Genomic DNA, 21,734 nt, shown 5'->3' on the forward strand with positions numbered 1-21,734 from the left:
ACCTCGCCTCTGAGACTCCCCACCTAAACCCCTTTGCCTCTTCATTCCTTTTTCTATTTTTAGCAACTTTCTCAAAACCCATCAGTCACATCTCATAACCCTCCAATCGTGACTTGGTATCCATTCATTCATTCTTTTTTAACTACTTTTTATTCTCCCTTCATGGTATGCAAGTTGTTGATACTGAAAAAGTTGGAGAGAAAGAAGCGTGAGTTTGTATGATTTCTGACCTTCCCACTGGCTTCCCCAACCTCAAACAATAGCTCCTTAACACATGCTTAAGATGGGTGAGGGGAGTTTTAGTGTGTCTGATTAGACTACGAGTGAGTTCCATTAGTTTATATTCTTGTTAAATTACTTGTTAAATGTTATTGGGGCCAAAATTGCCCGGCGCTGGGTTTGGATCGCATAATGTGAATTAAGTGAAAAATTCGCGCCAGCCGAGATGGCTGGGAGGAAGTTTGTAGTTTTGGCACTTTGTTCATGAAATCGGAGAGCTGTGCTGTTGGAATGGTAAATGGCCTCCATGTGGCACTGAAGGGACGCTGCAGGGGCATTGGTGGAAATGAGCAGCCAATCTCAAGTGAGTTTCATTCACTCAAATTGAGTCACCTGGTCATTGGGCTTCTTAAAGGGGATGTCTTGTAGGTTTGTTCTGCTTATTCTCTTGTTCTTCACAGTTGAGTAGCTGCTTAGTGAGGGTCGTCATGGCAGCTGGGAGAGGCAGCACAAGGGCCAGGTGTTTTTCAGACACTGATGGGGGTAGTGGAGGACAGGAGGCGCATCCTCTTCCCTCTAGCTGGGAGGTCCACTCCGCAGGTTCTCAGAGCTCTATGGGCAGAGGCGGCTGCCGAGGTGTTGGCACCTCCGTTGTTGACCGCACACCCACACAGTGTCGCAAGAAGTTCTGAGATCTCACTCTGGTCAAAGTGAGTACATGTTCCCCAGCTCTTACCCAGGAACCCATCATGGCCAGTGTGCAGATGATGGTGGACTTCCAGAAGGACCGTGCGGATCTAGACCTCATAAGGCGTCTCATCGCCGATGTGGCAGGGTCTATTAGGGCACATGAGGAAGCAACGCAATGTCTTGCTGCTGCAATAGAATCAATGGTTGCTCACATGGATGCTCAGACTGCTCTCATACATATTCATGATGCCACGCAAGCCCTGATTACTGCAATTGCCACTAGGTCTATCACAGTCCACCAGGGATCACACGGTGCTGCAGCAGCCCAGCAATCTGTGCTCCATTAGATTGGTGTGGAGGCTGAGGTGGTGCTCTGGGAGAGTGGCACTGGGTCAGTGGAGCAGGAAGCTGCTGTCCTCTCTCAGGACAACAGAATTTTTGATCCCACCACTGCCACTCCGTCATTGCAACTATCCATGGCCGTCACCCAGCCAGCTCCGACTGCCGACACCCAGCCTGAGATGCTTCATTCTGCAGCCAGGCCTTCCAGGCCCACAACTGCTTGAGGACATCCTACAGGGCCATCCGTAGTCTCTGGCCCAGAAACACAGCAGCCTTCCACCAGCCGTGCTGCAGCCACAGGGGAGACACTGTGGAGAAGTAGTAGTGTAGCTTTACGTAAAAGGGGATATAAGGAGATGCACAAGAGTGAATTATATATTTTATGTTAATGTTGCACTTCTTACACATAAATGTTGATTTTCATCTTTACTACTTGGTCTTCTCTCTCATTTCAATGTGGGCATGTGGTATGGAAGGAAAGGCTCATTGATGTGTTTATGGGAAGCACAAAGGAAGCAATAGCTGGCGAGGGCCTTATTGGAACCGAGATCTTATGAGATGTCTCGGACCTCCCTTGCAGTATCGGGATGGTGTTGGCGCATCCTGCTTGCCGGCCGTGTCTCCTCCTGCAGCTCCTCATTATCCTCCTACTGCTCCTCCTCCTCCTGAGGTGCAACAGTGATGTCTTCAGGCAACGGCTGTGCTCTCATGATTGCCAGGTTGTGAAGCATGCAGCATACAATGATGAATAGGTGCGCCTGGTCAGGTGAGTACTGGAGGACTCCTCCTGAGTGGGCAAGGCAATGGAACCATTGCTTCAGCACTCCAATTGTCTGCTCAATGATGCTCCTGGTGGTAGCATGACTGTCATTATAAGAGTGTTGGGCAGGAGTGGTGAGGTTGCGGAGGGATGTCATGAGCCAGGTGCATAGCGGGTAGCCCTTGTCTCCGAGGAGCCAGCTAAGAGCTGCATTAGGTGGCTGGAACAGAGCTGGTAGATCGGTCTGGCGCAGGATGAAAGTATCGTGCCTGCTGCCAGGATAGCAGACATTAACGGCCATTATTGTGCATTTGTAGTTGCACACCAACTGCCCCCTCGGTGGTGGCCAGTGGGAGCCTGTTGAGCTCGTCAGAGCAATTTTTGGTGCCTGGCCAGTGACGTATGGTGTAGTCATACACAGCCAGCGTGAGGGCCCAGCGCTGTATGCGAGCTGACGCATTGGCGTTGACAGCCTTGCTGTCGGACAACAAGAATGTTAGCGGCTTGTGGTCCGTCTCTTGCTCGAACTGTCTACCAAAAAGGTACTGGTGCATCTTTTTCACACCGTAAACATAAGCGAGTGCTTCCTTTTCGACCATGCCGTATCCACGCTCTGCCTGGGAGAACGACCTGGAGGCATAAGCCACCGGTTGGAGTCAGCCGTCATCGTTACCCTGCTGCAATACACACCCAACCCCATAGGATGATGCATCGCATGTTAAGACCAGCTTTTTACAAGGGTCATACAAAGTCAACAGTTTGTTGGAACACAGCAGGTTCCTCGCCTTATTGAAAGCCCGTTCTTGACAGTCCCCCCAAAACCATTCACAACCTTTACGCAGGAGCATGTGTAACGGCTCCAACAATGTGCTTAAGTTCAGCAGAAAGTTCCCAAAATAGTTCAAAAGTCCCAGGAATGATCGCAACTCCGACGTGTTGCTGGGCCTGGGTGCCCGGCGGATCGCCTCCATTTTTGATTCAGTGGGCCGGATCCCGTCTGCGGCAACCCTCCTGCCCAAAAACTCAACCTCTGGGGCCAAAAACACACATTTGGCCTTTTTCAGCCACAAGCCTACCCGATCCAATCGGCGTAGCACCTCCTCCAGATTGTGGAGGTGTTCTTTGGTGTCTCGACCCGTTATGAGAATGTCATCTTGGAATACGATCGTTCCAGGAATGGTTTTGAGCAAGCTTTCCATGTTTCTCTGAAAGATGGCTGCTGCCGAACGAATGCCAAACGAACATCTGTTTTGGACGAATAATCCCTTGTGCGTCGTGATGGTGGTCAGAAGCTTGGATTCTTCAGCCAGTTTCTAAGTCATGTAGACCGAAGTGAGGTTCAACTTCGTGATGAGCTTTCCACCTGCCAGCGTGGCAAAAAGGTCCTCCACGCTCAGAAGCAGGTATTGGTCTTGCAGCAATACTCGGTTGATGGTGGCTTTATAGTCGCCACAAATCCTAACCGAGCCATCTGCTTTGGGGACGGAAACGATGGGACTTGCCCAGTCACTGAATTCAACGGCCAAAATTATGCCTTTTCTGAGCAGCCTGTCCAGTTCACATTCAATTTTTTCATGCATCACATAGGGCACCGCTCTGGCTTTGTGGTGCACTGGTCTGGTGTCCAGAGTGATGCGTATCACTACTTTAGTGCCCTTGAACGTTCCGACACCAGGGTGAAACAATGACACGGATTTTTGCAAGGCCTGTGAGCATGAACTTCGCTCCACAGATGAAATAGCGTGCACATCACCCCATTTCAAATTCATCTCAGCTAGCCAACTCCTCCCCAAAAGCGCGGGGCCATTTCCCGGAACGATCCAGAGTGGCAGCCAGTTCTATAGTCTATTATGTGTCACCACCAAGTTTGCACTGCCCAGCACTGGGATGATTTCTTTGGTGTACGTCCGTAGCTGCGTCTCAGTGCATTCCAGTTTGGGCCTGCTAGCTCTGTGTGGCCATAGTCTCTCAAATTGTTGGGTGCTCATGAAGGACTGGCTAGCTCCCGTATCCAGCTCCAAGTGCACCGGGATGCCATTTAGTAAGACCTTCATCATCATGAGTGCCGTTTTAGTGTATGAGCTGTGGACGTCAGCCACATGAACCCGCTGAACTTCAGCATCTATGGCTTTACCCCAGGCCTCATCCTGCATTTCAGACCCCTTGTCTGGTTCCTCTGTCTCGCAGATTAGCCTCGCTACTGCCTTTTTGCACATCCTGGCCAAGTGTCCATTGACATTACAAATCCTACAGATATATTGCTGGAACCTGCAGCTTCTCGCAGTGTGTCGACCCCCGCACCTCCAGCATGAGCTGAGATTGAGATTGCTGTTAACAAAAGGACTATTACCAGGCATTCCTCTCTGATTGCCCATTTGGCTGTTTCTAAGCACATTCATGGTGGGTGTTAATGGTCCCATCGTGGGACACATTGTTCCTCGAGATGGCGTGAATTGACGATCCCCTTTCCATTGTCCCTGTTGCAGGCGCACCCTGGAGCCTGTTGCTGCCTGGACAGTTTCGAAATGCCCTTGCCTGCCTGCGGGGTCCCGAGCCACGTTCACCATGTTAACTCCCTGGTCCATCGCCTCGTTTGGACGAGGGCTGCGTGCGCAAATTAGCTTGGTCTTCTCTTCCCCTGCCATAAAGGTCTGAGCTATCAACGCCGCCCCTTCTAAAGTCAAGTCCTTAGTCTTTATGAGCTTCCTGAAAATGCCGGCATGATTAATGCCCTCGATGAAAAAGTCCCTTAACATCTCCCCCCTGCAGGCATCGGAGAACTTACAGAGACTGGCCAAACGCCGCAGTTCCGCCATGAAGTCCGAGACGTTTTGTCCCTCCCGATGCCGGTGAAAGTAGAACCAGTGCCGGGCCATGTGTACACTACTCGCCGGCTTGAGATGCTCACTGATAGCTGGCTGAGCTCTTCAAAGGACTTGTTCGCTGGCTTTTGGGGTGGGAGCAGGTCTTTCATCAGCGCATACGTCTGAGGTCCGCAGCTGGTCAGTAGATGCACCCTCCGCTTGTCAGCCGCTGTCTCTTCCAGCCAGTCCTTTGTGACAAAGCTCTGCTGGAGTCTTTCCACAAAGTCGTCCCAGTCCTCACCCACACAGTAACATTCCTCTGTGCCACCAGTGGCCATTCTCATGGTTCAGTGATTCCCGTTTCTTGTCGCCAAATGTCGTGTCCCTGCACCTTACTACAAGCTCACACGAGGCATAGATATATCAGACAAGGTCACTCTGTGACCTTCACTTTTATTGCCAGGGCCAAGGAGTGCTGACCCTGGGTGGGACCTCCCCTTTTATACCTGGAAACCCAGGTGAGGAGTGTCTCCTGCAAGTTCACCCCCTGTGGTCAGGATGTGCATTTATAGGGTACAGGTACAGTGTACATGAGTTACAGTTACATGACTATGTCATTGCAAGATGGTTAAATACATGCAGTGAGCTTTCAGTTACCCTCTTCAAACCTTGCTTGATGGTTTGCACTGCTCTCTCTGCCTGACCATTGGATGTTGGTTTAAACGGGGCAGATGTGACATGTTTGATCCTATTACGGGTCATGAATTCTTTGAACTCAGCACTGGTAAAACATGGCCCGTTGTTGCTCACTAGGACATCGGGTAAGCCGTGAGTGGCAAACATGGCCCACAGGCTTTCAGTAGTGGCAAGGGACATGCTAGCCGACATTATCTCACATTCAATCCACTTGGAGTATGCATCTACAACCACAAGGAACATTTTAGTCAAGAACGGGCCTGCATAGCCGACGTGTACCCTAGACCACGGTTTGGAGGGCCAAGACCATAGACTTAACGGCGCCTCCCTGGTGCATTGCTTAACTGCGAGCATGTATTACATGTGTGAATGCAGGACTCTAAGTCCGCATCGACACCGGGCCACCACACGCCGGACCTGGCTCTCACTTTCATCATTACAATGCCTGGGTGGGTACTGTGAAGGTCATTAATGAAGGTGTCTCTGCCCTTCTTGGGGACCACTACTCAATTGTCCCACAGAAGGCAGTCTGCCTGTATAGACATTTCATCTGGAACGGCTTTATCTCTTCCTGTATTTCCACTGGGACACTGGACCAGCTCCTGTGAAGCACACAGCTTTTGACAAGAGATAATAAGGGGTCGTGACTTGTCCAGGTTTTGATCTGCCGGACAGTGACGGGTGATTGCTCACTCTCAAATGCTTCCATGACCATAGCTAGATCTGTGGGTTGCACCATTTCCACCCTCGTGGTGGGCAATGGCAGCCTACTTAGAGCATCGGCGCAGTTTTCTGTGCCTGGCCTGTGGCGGATGGCATAGTTATATGCGGACAACGTGAGCGCCCATCTCTGGATGTGGGCTGATGCGTTGGTATTTATCCCTTTACTCTCAGAAAAAAGGAACATAAGTGGCTTATGGTCAGTTTCCAATTCGAACTTTAGCCCAAACCGGTATTGATGCATTTTCTTTACCCCATAGACACACGTTAATGCTTTCTCAATCATGCTGTAGGCTCTCCCAGCCTTCGACAGACTCCTGGATGCATAAGCAGCTGGTTGCAGTTTCCCAAAATCATTAGTTTGTTGCAATACACACCCAACGCCATATGACGACGCATCACGTGCTAGTACGAAACGCTGACATGGATCATACAACACAAACAATTTGTTTGAGCATAACAATTTTCTCGCTTTTACAAAGGCATTTTCTTGGCTTTTGCCCCAAACCCACTCGCCCCCTTTTCGTACTAAGACATGTAGTGGTTCGAGCAGGGCACTGAGACCCGGTAAGAAGTGACCAAAGTAGTTCAGGAGTCCCAGAAACGACCGCAGCTCCGTTACGTTCTGTGGCCTCGGTGCATTCTCGATCGCCTCAGTCTTCGCGTTGGTGGGCCTGATGCCATCCGCCGCAATACTTCTTCCCAAGAACTCCACTTCAGGCACCAGGAAAATGCATTTTGAGCATTTTCACCTGAGCCCCACGCGGTTGAGTCGACTAAGAACCTCCTCCAGGTTCTGCAGGTGCTCGACTGTGTTCTGACCTGTGACCAAGATGTTGTCCTGGAAGACCACGGTGTGCGGGACAGACTTCAGTAAACTTTCCATGTTTCTCTGCAATATCGCCGCCACTGATCGGATTCCAAACGGGCATCTATTTTAAACAAAATGACCTTTGTGCGTGTTGATGCAGGTGAGGGCCTTCGATGATTCCTCCAGTTCCTGTGTCGTATAGGCTGAAGTCAGATCCAGCTTCGTGAACGTCTTTCCTCCCGCCAGCATTGCAAAGAGGGCATCAGCTTTTGGTAGTGGGTATTGGTCCTGCAGGGAGAAATGATTGATAGTTACTTTGTAATCACCACAGATTCTGACGGTGCCGTCTCCTTTGCGGACTGGGACAATAGGACTGATGCACTCGCTGAACTCGATCGGTGAGATGATGCCCTCTCTTTGTAGCCGGTCTAGCTTGATCTCTACCCTTTCTCTCATCATGTACAGTATTGCTCTCGCCTTGTGTTGGATGGGTCGCGCCCCTGGAATTAGGTGGATTTGCACTTTTGCTCTTTGGAATTTCCTGATGCCTGATTCGAACAGCGAAGGAAATTTGTTTAAAACCTGGGCACACGAAGTGTCTTCAGCAGGCAATAGCGCTCGGACGTCGTCCCAGTTCCAGCATATCTTTCCCAGCCAGCTCCTGCGAGCTGCGTGGGACCATCGCCCGGTACCACCCAGAGTGGTAGCTTGTGCACCACTCTATCGTAGGAAACCTTTACGGTAGCACTGCCGATTACAGGAATCAGTTCTTTTGTGTAAGTTCTTAGTTTCATGCGAATTGGAGTTAAGACTGGCCTTAAGGCCTGTTGCAACGCAACCTTTCGAAAGTCTTTTTGCCCATGATGGACTGGCATGCGAATGTGTCCAGCTCCATTGACACCAGGAGTCCATTTAGTTCAACATTCAGCATTATCGGGGGGCAATTCATGGTGAATGTGTGTACCCCATTGACCTCTGCCTCCTCGGTCTGAGGCTCTGGTTCATCGTGATCCTCTGTGGATCTGTCCTCCTCTGCAACATAGAGGTTTAACAGGCTTAGTAGTTCACCTGCACACTCGTTGGAGGTGTCCCATTGTTCCACAGCCCTTGCAAATGTATCCTTTGAATCGGCATGAATGGAAACGATGATCACCCCCGCAGCGCCAACAAGGTGTTGATGGCCTTGCATTCATCACCCTTGATGTTGGACTCTGAGACATTTGCGGACATGTAGCTGCAGGTATGTGTGACCTGCCCTGTATGTTGCGATTCGAAAACAACATCATTTTGTTCACAGTACTTGTAGCAGCATTTGTGTGCTGAGAGATTTGCTTGTGGCAATGTGGCAATGAACGCCTGGGTTATCGCTATGGCCTTACTCAAGGTTGGAGTCTCTACAGTCAAAAGTTTGCGAAGTATGGTTTCGTGGCCAATGCCAAGTATGAAAAAGTCTCTGAGCTTGTTCTCAAAATGTCCTTCAAATTCGTAATGTCCTGCAAGGCTTCTTAGCTCAGCGACATAACTCGCCACTTCCTGGCCTTCAGATCTTTTGTAGGTGTAGAACCGGTACCTTGCTATCAGAACGCTTTCTTTCGGGTTCAAATGCTCTCGGACCAGTGTGCACAAATCGTCGTACAATTTCTCGATGGGTTTCGCTGGAGTGAGCAAATTCTTCATGAGGCAATACGTTGGTGCCCCACAGATGGTGAGGAGAATCGCTCTTCGTTTGGCAGCGTTCTCTTCCTCATCTAGCTCGTTGGCTACAAAATATTGGTCAAGTCGCTCCACAAAAGTTTCCCAATCATCTCCCTGCGAAAATTTCTTCAAGATGCCCACTGTTCTCTCCATCTTTGGATTCACTATCTGTATCTCGTCGCCAGTTGTGTATGGAGAAAGAGTCAAACTGAACACTGTGAGCTCAAAGTGATGTGTGACCGTAGTCTTTTATTGCAGGTCTCCAGAGTGCCTCTCCAACCTGTGAAGCTTTCTTAAGTACTTGTGCTCCTAAGGGATTATGGGGTCCCTTGGCACTCCTGGGAATGAGCCCTCTGGTGGATGTACAGAGTAAATACAAGTTTACATATATAACACACGCCTTTGTCACAAAGCCAGTTAATCGCTCCAGTTGCTTCTGTATTGTCATGGGAAATGAGTTGTATTCCATCCTCCTTCTGTACAGAGCATCTGTGATGTCACGATCCATTAGCATAGAAATTGAGGATGATGTGGACCTTTACTGCCACTGCGAGAGCCGTTCTCTCCCTTGTTTGAGGCTCAAGGTCTGGCTGAAGCAGATGGCACAGCTCCGTTATCACGTCATTTGTAAATTGCATACTTTGGACACACTGCTCCTCAGAGAGATGGAGGTAGGAAGACTGTTGGTGAAACACCGTGGGTGCGTAGCGCCTTCTGTTGGTACTTCTGTGTAAGTGTCTTCCTCTGCCTACATCCCCATGGATCTCCTGATGGTGGTCCTGCTGTTCCTGTCCCGCTGCATCCTCCTGCTTCTGTGCCTCTGCCTGCTGCTCTTGCTCCCGTTGCCTCTCCCTGTGCCTTTCCATCTGCCTGTGTCTGTCCCTCTTGATCTTCCTGTTCCTCTCTCTGATCCATGGAGCATGGGCCTCTTCGTGGGCCTCTCCATGGCCCTCCCCAGTGCAGGTCCCACTCCCAGTTGCAGCCTTTCTAGTTCCCTCTTCCGTTGCCGCTGCCTGGCTAAATCATGGCACCGTTTTCGTCCGCGAACCATCCTCCGATGGTAAAGTTGCAGGAGGCAGTCTACTGCCAACACTGAGCCCATGATTGGCGGAGAATGTTATTCTCTGCAAATAGAGCTGACTAAAGCAGGGGCAGCAATAGAATCCAATCAAAACTGAGGCCCAGCAATCAATGATGACCATGGCAAAACCAAAAAACAAAATAATTGCAAAGTGGGGAAAAATTTGGCCGACAAAGAAATATCGCGAACAGAGAGCCTTTAAATCTCACTGGTGCTGCAGCCTGACGACTTCAAACTGACAGCAGAAGCTATCGTTGGCATCGGCAAGCGTTCATTGGAAGGGCATGGAGCAAGTTAAGCTTCCGGGCCATTGGGAGCGCTGCGTACGGAGATGACCTCATCATTGCCATGCGCAGAGGAGCGTCGCGAGTGACGCCGGAGTGGAGTGGAAAGCCATAGTGCCATCGACAAATTCGCACGGGTCGATGTGACTGCCACGCTCGCATGCTAACTAATTTGCGTTCCGTTAGCTCCAGCCGGTGGCGCAAACTGGCCCGGCGCAAAGGGGCAATTTCTGCCCATTGTGTTTCTATATTTGAGATGGTTAACATTAAGCAGTGTGCATTTTAACAATGTGCAGATATTTCTTAATTAATTGCAAGATAGAAGCAAGAAGCTTCTACATTTCTGCAGGGATTGCCCTAATCTCCCTCTGCCATCTATCTTCGGTCCTCTGAGATGGTCTTCAGTGTCTCGATGTGAGTGTAGTGATCAATCAATATCTTTTTTGGGATATGATCCCAAAGATCTGAGTCTGCAGCCTCTCGAGCCAGGGGTTTACTTTAATAGAGTCTCGGCTCTCCACTCTCAGACCCCACTTTCACCTCTGACCCCCTCTGGCACCCTGAGGGTAACAAATGAAGAAACTATAACGAAACTGCAAGGAGGTCTAGGGGTGCAGGCAGCTTCCCTTTTCTTCTCTGATAAGGTTGTTAAACTTCTTCCTGCACTGGGTTCAAGTAGGTGCCATGTAATGCCACAACCACCTCTCTCCAGATTGCATACCATGTATTTGGAGAAACTCCATGCTCCAACCCAAAATATTCCATCTCACTTGCTCTGTATCTCTGTTCGGGCATCCTGATTTTGTTGCATATTTCTTCGACCTGGTTTCTCAGTTTGACTGCTTCATCCAATACTGTCATTGTCCCTTCAAGCAGTATCTGGTTATATCTTGCTGCTGCACCAGTTCTCTGCAACTCCTCTCGTTATTTTCTGACCCATCTCACCAGCCATTCAGGGCCCATTTGTGGCCTAACTCCTGCCTCTTACCCAGTTTTCCACTCTGCTGACATATCTGAGGCATTACAAGCTGGCAGGACAGACGCACAAACATTAGCGCCCTCATCCAGGCCAACATCCCCAGCATTGAAGCACTGACCACACTCGATCAGCTCCGCTGGGCAGGCCATATAGTTCGCATGCCAAACACGAGTCTCCCAAAGCAAGCGCTCTACTTGGAACTCGTCCACGGCAAAGGAGCCAAAGGCGGGCAGAGGAAACGTTACAAGGACACCCTCAAAGCCTCCCTGATAAAGTGCGACATCCCCACTGACACCTGTGAGTCCCTGGCCACAGACCGCCCTAAGTGGAGGAAGTGCATCCGGGAGGGCGCTGAGCTCCTCAAGAATTGTCACCGAGAGCATGCAGAAATCAAGCGCAGACAGCGGAAGGAGCATGCGGCAAACCAGGCTCCCTGCCCACCCTTTCCCTCAACAACTATCTGTCCCACCTGTGACAGAAACTGTGGTTCTCGTATTGGACTGTACAGCCACCTAAGAATTCATGCTAAGAGTGGAAGCAAATCTTCCTTGATTCCGAGGGACTGCCGATGATGATGATGATTACAAGCTGGATTTATACAGCTTGCACGTCTCTGTATTTTAATTAACTAAACCTGCAATTTATGGTGCCATCAGAATTTTGGGCCCATGTTGTTTTCACAGGGTGCAAAATACTTATTGGAAACTCTTACTTCAGAGTGGAGTTTCCATACAGTATGGCAAAAAAAAATCTCACTGCAGCGTGTTGTCAAATGCGGTTTGCTATTCTGTGCCACCCCAGCTTGACATGGCACAGCACATATTAAATGTGAAATGTTTCCTGTAGATATAATGGGACAAGAGGAGAGATTATGTCACTGCAGATTTGAATTAGATGGCAGGGAGCACTGCCCAGCGCCAGACAGTGAGCTTATTCTCGATGCAGCAGCTGGACAATCTTAGCAGTCACATAATATTAATCGTTTGGTTATAAATTTGTTTAAAGTATCCAGCATTGTGTTCTCCATCAGGATCACATTTAAATCTTTATTAGTCTGTGGTGGCTGCACTCAGATTCAACAGTTGAATACAAAAATATTTTCTACACGAGCCCATGATTCTTTGGCTCCTGATGAACTGCTCTCCAAAATAATGAATGTTCAGATATGTGTATTTTTCCTAATGCCCCCCACCCCGCTACACACACACACACACATATATACACATATAAAGCATGGGGCAGAATAATGAATCACATTGTAATCAAATGGGGTGTAAAAATGTTCATTTCATTTGTATCTCTTGCAGCAGGACAAGCTAAACTGTGCTTTTTGTGCTCCTGTTGTAAAATATGCATAAAGTTCAATAGGATTTTAGAACCCTACCATCTTAACCAAATGTTCAGTAGAATTGGATGTGTCCAATGTAAAGCCATATAGAAAACTCTTGTGGCCACATTTTTTTCTTTTTACAAATGAAGGGTTGATTTTTTTTTTGATTTCATAGATTTTAACGAACCCGTCAAAAATACAGGGTGCCAATTTTTATCCACTATGAATCCATTAGCAACAAAAGCAAACTGATCCACTCTGACACACCTTTAATAAAGTGTACTACTGCAGTATACTTGCAACTTATTGGTATAGACGCTGAATATTTTGTTCTTTTAGCTGTGGAGTATGGGAAACTCTTCTGTAGTATCATAACCCACATTTGGATGTCCACAGTGTACAGACACTAGAGTCTTGGAGAAAACATTGGCCAAAATCTTTAATATTCTCAGTAAAGTATTTTCTTTACCGCAGCGTGGTCCCTATTGTTTCTGTATTTCTCTCCTACAATCTACATATATTGTACCTTCACTGGCAAAATAAAATGAATATTGATTGATTTTCAGGTATAATCTATTGTTAAAAATAAACATAAAGTTATATCCATATGTTGCTTTTTAATTACATTCTACCTGTCATAGATGTTTTACAAAATGTCAATTTAGTGACACTTCACATTTAAACTCTAGCTACTATCTTTCAGGCTCAGTTAACAAAATTACACTTCCATGAACTTCAGGCATTACCACCATGGTGTGACATCTTGTACATCATTTGATCTATGTGTTAATTTTTGTCTCACACGTGCACTTGATTAACTTATCTTTTGTATTCATAAAACAGCAATCAATCAGACTGAACAGGTCGGGAGTATACAGATCAGAAATATGAATGAAGTTCAAAAACATCTCCAAAATAGGCAGTCAGAAACAACTTCAATGGGAAGAGTGACATTGTGGGCTGGTACTGGTTTGTGTGAGCCCATCACCATCTCCTCGAATTGTTTCCCTACCCAAGGTTTCTACTGTCAGCTGGCTCAGCAAAGGAGCTGCATGATTTCCCACCCTCTGAAACCAACCAATCGCCTCAAAGTGCCCGGAGCTCCCCAGCTGTATGTAAACGAGACTCTTGCCTCAAAGTGGCTCAGGCTTCATAGTGGTAACAATGGGCGAGCAGGCAGTGATTTTACTCTTCCCACCGACCACCCATTGTGTGCGTCATAGAAGAAACCATCTCATTGGACCCTTGAGCTGCCATACCTCAAATGAATGACCAGTGTCTCCACTGTGGATAAATCCCTCTATAACTGCTTTTTCCAAATTATCTCCTAGTCTGTTCAATTTAGAAGTGACAGATTTGTGTAAGTGATGCTCAAGGTCTCAATGGCACCACTCTTGGCATTCTTAAGAGGCTACTGTTCTGAGTTTGTTCCCCTACCATTTTGGGGCTGTTCTGCAGATAGCCATGCTGCATGGTGTTCTGCACTTGATGGATGACTGAACTGATGGAAGAGATACAGTACTTCATATTCTCTGTCAACTGCTGCAGATGACAAATGATGATCTCAAAGGATGTCGCAATGCTTTTTGCTCCTGCATCAACAGCCATTTGAAGATAGGATCATTAGGATACTAATCCCTTGCCCAAACACTATACATAAAGAAAAGAAATATGTTCACGACCTCAGGATGTCCTAAAGTGCTTTATAATCAATGAAGTACTTTTGAAGTGTAGTCATTGTTGTAATATAGAAAATGCAGCAGCCAATTTGTGCACAGCAAGATCCAACAAACAGCAATGTGATAATGACCAGATGAGCTGTTTTAGTAATGTTGGTTGAAAGATAAAAATTGACCAGAACACAAGAGCAAACTTCCCTGCTCCTCTTTGAAATAGTGCCATGGTATCTGTTACGTCCACCTGAGAGGTCTGATGGGCCCCAATTTAACATCCTGGGTCCACAGCCTGGCAAGGTCTTTTTATTTCCTCTCCGACCAACTCCTGCTTGTTCCTCCGCAGTGGTTTGTGTTTTATCTAGTACCTCAAATTCACTAACTACAGTTTTTGGGGTGCTCTTATCTGTGTTGCTGCTTGGGACATGTGGAGCACATGATGTAACATGCTGTGAGGTACTTGGGTCTAATGGCATCATGTTCTCTAGACCTCGCACCTTGGGAAGAACCTAAAGGAAGCAAAAAGGAGTAAGGGTTACAATGTATCCTCCAGACAATGGTTTCCAAGACAGATATAGTTACAAAACCTTTACCATGTCATGCAAATGCTTTGCAAACGTAACCTCTACTACGATAATTAATAGTGGCAACACTACTTCAAACTCATATGTGCCAATGTTCCCTGCTAATCGTCAGCCAAAAAGGTCAAAGACTATCTCCTAAAACTAAGACAGCTGCTTCAGCGTGGCTGGCCCACCACCTGTCAGGGCTCTCTCCTGGTGATTGTGAGCAGCTTTGGCCTGGAAGTACAACAGATTTATGAAGATGTTAGCAAATGCCTGAGCACTCCAAACTGCACCCTTGTGTCCTGACAGTCTCCATCCCTGTGCCAGAACTTCTCACATTAGTTTGCATTTTTTCCTGCCATTAATCTTTTGCGGGTGACCTGTGAAACATAGAAACATAGAAACAGAGAAAATAGGTGCAGGAGTAGGACATTCAGCCCTTCGAGCCTGCACCACCATTCAATAAGATCATGGCTGCTCATTCACCTCAGTACCCCTTTCCTGCTTTCTCTCCATACCCCTTGATCCCTTTAGCCGTAAGGGCCATATCTAACTCCCTCTTGAATATATCCAATGAACTGGCATCAACAACTCTCTGCGGTCGGGAATTCCACAGGTTAACAACTCTCTGAGTGAAGAAGTTTCTCCTTATCTCAGTCCTAAATGGCTTACCCCTCATCTTTAGACTATGTGTCCTGGTTCTGGACTTCGCCAACATCGGGAACATCCTTCCTGCATCTAACCTGTCCAGCCCCGTCAGAATTTTATATGTTTCTATGAGATCCCCTCTCATCCTTCTAAACTCCAGTGAATACAGGTCCAATCGATCCAGTCTCTCCTCATAAGTCAGTCCCGCCATCCCGGGAATCAGTCTGGTGAAGCTTCGCTGCACTCCCTCAATAGCAAGAACGTCCTTCCTCAGATTAGGAGACCAAAACTGAACACAATATTCCAGATGAGGCCTCACCAAGGCCCTGTACAACTGCAGTAAGACTTCCCTGCTCCAATACTCAAATCCCCTAGCTATGAAGGCCAACATTTGCCTTCTTCACCACCTGCTGTACCTGCATGCCAACTTTCAATGACTGATGTACCATGACACCCAGGTCTCATTGCACCTCCCATTTTCCCAATCTACCGCCATTCAGATAATATTCTGCCTTCGTGTTTTTGCCACTAAATTGGATAATCTCACATTTATCCACATTATACTGTATCTGCCATGCATTTGCCCACTCACCTAACCTGTCCAAGTCACCTGTAGCCTCTTAGCATCCTCCTCACAACTCACACTGCCACCCAGCATAGTGTCATCTGCAAACGTGGAGATATTACACTCAATTCCATCATCTAAATTATTAAGGTATATTGTAAATAGCTGGGGTCCCAACACTGAGCCCTGCGGCAGTCCAATAGTCACTGCATGCCATTCTGAAAAGGACCCATTTATCCCGGCTCTCTGCTTCCTGTCTGCCAATCAGTTCTCAATCCACATCAGTACATTACCCCCAATACCATGTGCTTCAATTTTGCACACCAATCTCTTGTGTGGGACCTTGTCAAAAGCCTTTTGAAAGTTCAAATACACCACATCCACTGGTTCTCCCTTGTCCACTCTACCAGTTACATCTTCAAAAAATTCTAGAAGATTTGTCAAGCATGATTTCCCTTCCATAAATCCATGCTGACTTGGACTGATCCTGTCATTGCTTACCAAATGCGCTGCTATTTCATATTAATAATTGATTCCAACATTTTCCACACTACTGATGTCAGGCTAACCAGTCTAGAATTACCCATTTTTTCTCTCCCTCTTTCTTAAAAAGTGGTGTTACATTAGCTACCCTCCAGTCCATAGGAACTGATCCAGAGTCGATAGACTGTTGGAAAATCATCACCAATGCATCCACTATTTCTAGGGCCACTTCCTTAAGTACTCTGGGATGCAGACTATCAGTACTTGGGAATTTATTGCCCTTCAATCCCACCAATTTCCCTTACACAATTTTCCGCCTAATAAGGATTTCCTTCAGTTCCTCCTTCTCACTAGTCTCTCGGTCCCCGAGTATTTCCGGAAGTTTATGTGTGTCTTCCTTCGTGAAAACAGAACTAAAGTATATGTTTCTATGAGATCCCCTCTGTTGTGGGGGATGACTCATCATGGGAGGGCAGCAGCAGCCAAGTTCATGGCACCGTGGGTGACTCTGCTGCACAGGAGGGCAGGAAAAAGTGTGGGAGAGCTAAAGTAATAGGGGATTCAATTGTAAGGGGAATAGATAGACGTTTTTGCAGCTGCAAACGAGACTCCAGGATGGTATGTTGCCTCCCTGGTGCAAGGGTCAAGGATGTCTCGGAACGGGTGCAGGGCATTCTGAAAAGTGAAGGTGAGCAGCCAGTTGTCGTGGTGCATATAGGTACCAACGATATAGGTAATAAACGGAATGAGGTCCTGCAAGACAAATTCAGGGAGCGAGGAGCTAAATTAAAAAGTAGGACCTCAAAAGTAGGAATCGCAGGATAGCTCAGATGAATATGTGGCTTGAGGAGTGGTGCAGAGGGGAGGGATTCAAATTCCTGGGACATTGGAACCGGTTCTGGGGGAGGTGGGACGAGTACAAACCGGACGGTCTGCACCTGGGCAGGACCGGAACCAATGTCCGAGGGGGAGTGTTTGCTAGTGCTGTTGGGGAGGGGTTAAAGAAATATGGCAGGGGGATGGAAACCTATGCAGAGAGACAGAGGGAAGTAGAATGGGGGCAGAAGCAAAAGATAGAAAGAAGAAAAGTAAAAGTGGAGGGCAGAGAAACCTAAGGCAAAAAGCAAAAAGGGCCATATTACACCAAAATTCTAAAGCGGCAAAGTGTGTTAGAAAGACAAGCCTGAAGGCTGTGTGCCTCAATGTGAGTAGTATTTGGAATAAGTTGGACGAATTAACTGCGCAGATAGCAGTTAATGGGTATGATGCAATTGGCATCACGAAGACATGGCTCCAGGGTGACCAATGCTGGGAACTCAACATCCAGGGGTATTCAACATTTAGAAAGGATAGACAGAAAGGAAAAGGAGGCAGGTTGGCATTGCTGGTTAAAGTGGAAATTAATGCAATAGTAAAAAGGACATTAGCTTGGATGACGTGGAATCGGTATGGGTGGAGCTACGGAATATCAAGGGGCAGAAAACGCTACTGGGAGTTGTGTACAGACCACCAAACAGTAGTAGTAGGGTTGGGGACAGCATCAAGCAAGAAATTAGGGATGCATGCAATAAAGGTACAGCAGTTATCATGTGTGACTTTAATCTACATATTGATTGGACTAACCAAACTGGTAGCAATGCGGTGTAGGAGAATTTCCTGGAGTGTATTAGGGAAGGTTTTTCAAGACCAATATGTCAAGGAACCAACTAGGGAGCTGGCCATCCTAGATTGGGTGATGTGTAATAAGAAAGGACTAATTAGCAATCTTGTTGTGCGAGACCCCTTGGGGAAGAGTGACCATAACATGGTAGAATTCTTTATTAAGATGGAGAGTGACACAGTTAATTCAGAAACTAGGGTCCTGAACGTAAGGAAAGGTAACTTCGATGATTTGAGGCATGAATTGGCTAGGATAGACTAGCAAATGATACTTAAAGGGTTGACGGTAGATAGGAAGTGGCAAGCATTTAAAGATCACATGGATGAACTTCAGCAATTGTATATCCCTGTCTGGAGTAAAAATAAAACTGGGAAGGTGGCTCAACCGTGGCTAACAAGGGAAATTAAGGATAGTGTTAAATCCAATGAAGAGGCCAGAAAAAGCAGCAAACTTGAGGACTGGGAGAAATTTAGAATTCAGCAGAGGAGCACAAAGGGTTTAATTAAGAGGGGGAAAATAGAATACGAGGAGAAGCTTGCTGGGAACATAAAAACTGACTGCAAAAGCTTCTATAGATATGTGAAGAGAAAAAGATTAGTGAAGACAAATGTAGGTCCCTTGCAATCGGATTCAGGTGAATTTATAATGGGGAACAAAGAAATGGCAGACCAATTGAACAAATACTTTGGTTCTGTCTTCTCGAAGGAAGACACAAATAACCTTCCAGAAATACTTGGGGACTGAGGGTCTGGTGAGAAGGAGGAACTGAAGGATATCCTTATTAAGCGGGAAATTGTGTTCGGGAAATTGATGGGATTGAAGGCCGATAAATTCCCGGGGCCTGATAGTCTGCATCCCAGTGTACTTAAGGAAGTGGCCCTAGAAATAGTGGATGCATTGGTGATGATTTTCCAACAGTCTATCGACTCTGGATCAGTTCCTATGGACTGGAGGGTAACAAATGTAACACCACTTTTCAAACATGGAGGGAGAGAGAAAGTGGGTCATTAAAGACTGGTTAACCTGACATCAGTAATGGGAACATGTTGGAATCAATTATTAAGGATGAAACAGCAGCGCATTTGGAAAGCAGTGATAGGATCGGTCCAAGTCAGCGTGGATTTATGAAGGGGAAATCATGCTTGACATTCTTCTGAAATTTTTTGAGGATGTAACGAGTAGAGTGGACAAGGGAGAACCAGTGGATGTGGTGTATTTGGACTTTCAAAAGGCTTTTGACAAGGTCCCACACAAGAGATTGGTGTGCAAAATCAAAGCACATGATCTTGGGGGTAATATACTGACGTGGATAGAGAACTGGTTAGCAGACAGGAAGCAGAGAGTCGGGATGGCAGGCAGTGACTAGTGGAGTGCCGCAGGGCTCAGTGCTGGGACCCCAGCTCTTTACAATATACATCAATGATTTAGATGAAGGAATTGAGTGTAATATCTCCAAGTTTGCAGATGACACTAAGCTGGGTGGCAGTGTGAGCTGTGAGGAGGATGCTAAGAGGCTGCAGGGTAATTTGGACAGGTTAGGTGAGTGGGCAAATGCATGGCAGATGCAGTATAATGTGGATAAATGTGAGGTTATCCACTTTTGGGGCAAAAACACAAAGACAGAATATTATCTGAATGGCAGTAGATTAGGAAAAGGGGAGATACAATGAGACCTGCGTGTCATGGTTCATCAGTCATTGAAAGTTGGCATACAGGTACAGCAGGCGGTGAAGAAGGCAAATGGTATGTTGGCCTTCATAGCTATGGGATTTGAGTATAGGAGCAGGGAGGTCTTACTGCAGTTGTACAGGGCCTCGGTGAGGCCTCACCTGGAATATTGTGTTCAGTTTTGGTCTCCTAATCTGAGGAAGGACGTTCTTGCTATTGTGGGAGTGCAGCAAAAGTTCACCAGACTGATTCCCGGGATGGCTGGACTGACATGTGAAGAGAGACTGGATCAACTGGGCCTTTATACATTGGAGTTTAGAAGGATGAGAGGGGATCTCATAGAAACGTATATGATTCTGACTGGACTGGACAGGTTAGATGCAGGAAGAATGTTCACGATGTTGAGGATGTCCAGAACCAGGGGACACAGTCTTAGGATAAGGGGTAGACCATTTAGGACTGAGATGAGGAGAAACTTCTTCATTCAGAGAGTTGTTAACCTGTGGAATTCCCTGCTGCAGAGAGTTGTGATGCCAGTTCATTGGATATATTCGAGAGGGAGTTAGATATGGCTCTTACGGCTAAGGTGATCAAGGGATATGGAGAGAAAGCAGGAAAGGGGTACTGAGGGAATGATCAGCCATGATCTTATTGAATGGTGGTGCAGGCTCGAAGGGCCGAATGGCCTACTCCTGCACCTATTTTCTATGTTTCTATGTTTCTATCCTTCTCAACTCCAGTGAGTACAGGCCCCGTCGATCCAGTCTCTCCTCATATGTCAGTACTGCCATCCCGGGAATCAGTCTGGTGAACCTTCACTGCACTCCCTCAATAGCAAGAACGTCCTTCCTCAGATTAAGAATCCAAAACTGAACACGATATTCTAGGTGAGGCCTCACCAAGGCCCTGTACAACTGCAGTACGACCTCCCTGCTCATGGTATTATTTTCTTCCACTGGAATAGTGCTGCACAGCTCCTGTAGACTGAAGTTGAGTTGCAAAAAAGGATCAATGTTCTATGGATGTTCAGGTTATCTTCGTATGGTTGCAGCTGATTAATATTTACATTGTATCCATGCCTTGTATGAAAAAGAATACATGGGCTGGATGTTTCACAGATTGGCAAGTTAGCAGTAGGGTAGGAGCTCTGTCCACCCATGTGACTGCCTCTAAGTTGCCGTTTTTCCTCCACTGGCATTAATTAGGTATGGAGGGCGGGTTAGGGACCACTATTTGTTGGTTTTTCACTGTTGAAAGAGAGAAAAATGAATGCAGGTGAAGCACTGCAACATATTAAAGAAACCCTCAGATACATCTATGGATGTTTTACTGGCTGAAGAAGGATTTGAAAGGAAGGACACCTGTGAACTCGGGGCAGGAAGAGATTTTCCAAGTTGGAGAAATCAAAATGAACCTTGAGGCGAAGCACCTCTAAAAATGACCCGATATTGCAATACCAGAGTCCCAGTTTATGAGTATGGAAACCAAGTCAGATAACACAAGTGGGTGTGAGTGTTAAATTGTTGTTCCTGGTTATTCTTTATCGTTACTGATGTACGTTTGACATATTACCATGCGTCTATTGTAATAAAGCTCCAAAAACATCAAATGCTTTATGGAGAAAGGTTGCTGAAGCAGTCAGTGTAACCTCCATTACCCCAAGTACTGCCATACAATTTAGCAAGAAGTTAATTGACCTCACAAGTGTTGTGGGGAGGTGTAAATGGGAAGAAATTCCAAGCGCGTTGGGAAGCTGGCTCCAACCCCTTGACTTCCAGGTTTTACTGAGGCTGGACAAAGACGAGCAGCCAACCCATTTCCAGGAAGCAGGTTATCATTTTAGTTATGTTAATGAGGCTGGAAGCTTCATGACCTGCTTTTGGTCATCTGCCGTCACTTATTCCTATGTCACTCAGTGTCAAATTTATCTGTTTTGTCTTAAAACACTGCTGTGGTGCCTTGGGATATTCTACTACATTAAAAGCACTATATAAATAAAAGTTGTTATTGTTGCTTTGCAGGTTTTACTGTGGTTAGCCAGGTTTCTGGCGTCTCGGGAA

This window comes from Pristiophorus japonicus, chromosome 2 (assembly GCF_044704955.1).
Source record: "Pristiophorus japonicus isolate sPriJap1 chromosome 2, sPriJap1.hap1, whole genome shotgun sequence".
In the NCBI taxonomy this organism is placed as follows: Eukaryota; Metazoa; Chordata; class Chondrichthyes; family Pristiophoridae; genus Pristiophorus; species Pristiophorus japonicus.